Source organism: Calidris pugnax, unplaced genomic scaffold (assembly GCF_001431845.1).
Source record: "Calidris pugnax isolate Ruff unplaced genomic scaffold, ASM143184v1 scaffold308, whole genome shotgun sequence".
Classification (NCBI taxonomy): domain Eukaryota; kingdom Metazoa; phylum Chordata; class Aves; order Charadriiformes; family Scolopacidae; genus Calidris; species Calidris pugnax.
In genome coordinates this window covers 28,898-29,913 of record NW_015091019.1, presented here as the reverse complement: position 1 = coordinate 29,913, position 1,016 = coordinate 28,898, and positions in this window count along the sequence as shown.

The window sequence follows — 1,016 nt, the reverse complement described above, 5'->3', positions numbered from 1 at the left end:
TGTCGGGGGGAGGGGGGGCTGTTTGTGCGATTGTGATTGTGTGTCCGGGTGGTGTCACGTGGGGGGCGGTTGTTGGTGTGTTGTGTGTGTGTCACGTGTGTGTGTGTGTGTGTGACATGGTTGTGTGTGCGTGATGTGGCCCCACACGGTTGTGCGTCCGGGTGTGATTGTGTGTCCGGGTGTTGTCACGTGGTTGTGTGTGTGTGACGTGGTTATGTGTGTGTTACGTGTGTGTGTGACGTGTGTGTCACGTGGTTGTGTGTGTGTGACGTGGTTATGTGTGTGTTACGTGTGTGTGTGACGTGGCCCCGCACGGTTGTGCATCCGGGTGTGATTGTGTCGTGTCTGATTGTGTGTGACACGTCTGGGGCCGGTTGTTGGTGTGTGTGTGACGTGATTTGTGTGACGTGGTTATGTGTGTGTTACGTGTCGTGGTTGTGTGTGTGTGTTACGTGTGTGTGTGTGATGTGGTTGTGTGTGTTACGTGTGTGTGTGACGTGGTCCCACACGGTTGTGCGTCCGGGTGTCGTCAGGTGGGGGCGGTTGTTGTTGGTGTGTGTGTCACGTGGTTGTGTGTGTGTCACATGGTTGTGTGTGACATGGTTGTGTGTGTGTGACGTGGTCCCACACGGTTGTGCGTCCGGGTGTGATTGTGTGTGTCACGGTTGTGTGTGTCACGTGTATGTGTGTGTGACGTGGTTGTGTGTGTGTGTCACGTGTGTGTGTGTGTCACATGGTTGTGTGTGTGACGTGGTTGTGTGTGTCACAGTTGTGTGTGTGTGTTACATGGTTGTGTGTGTGTGACGTGGTTATGTGTGTGTTACGTGTGTGTGTGACGTGTGTGTCACGTGGTTGTGTGTGTGTGTTACGTGTGTGTGTGTGATGTGGTTGTGTGTGTTACGTGTGTGTGTGACGTGGTCCCACACGGTTGTGCGTCCGGGTGTCGTCAGGTGGGGGCGGTTGTTGTTGGTGTGTGTGTCACGTGGTTGTGTGTGTGTCACATGGTTGTGTGTGAC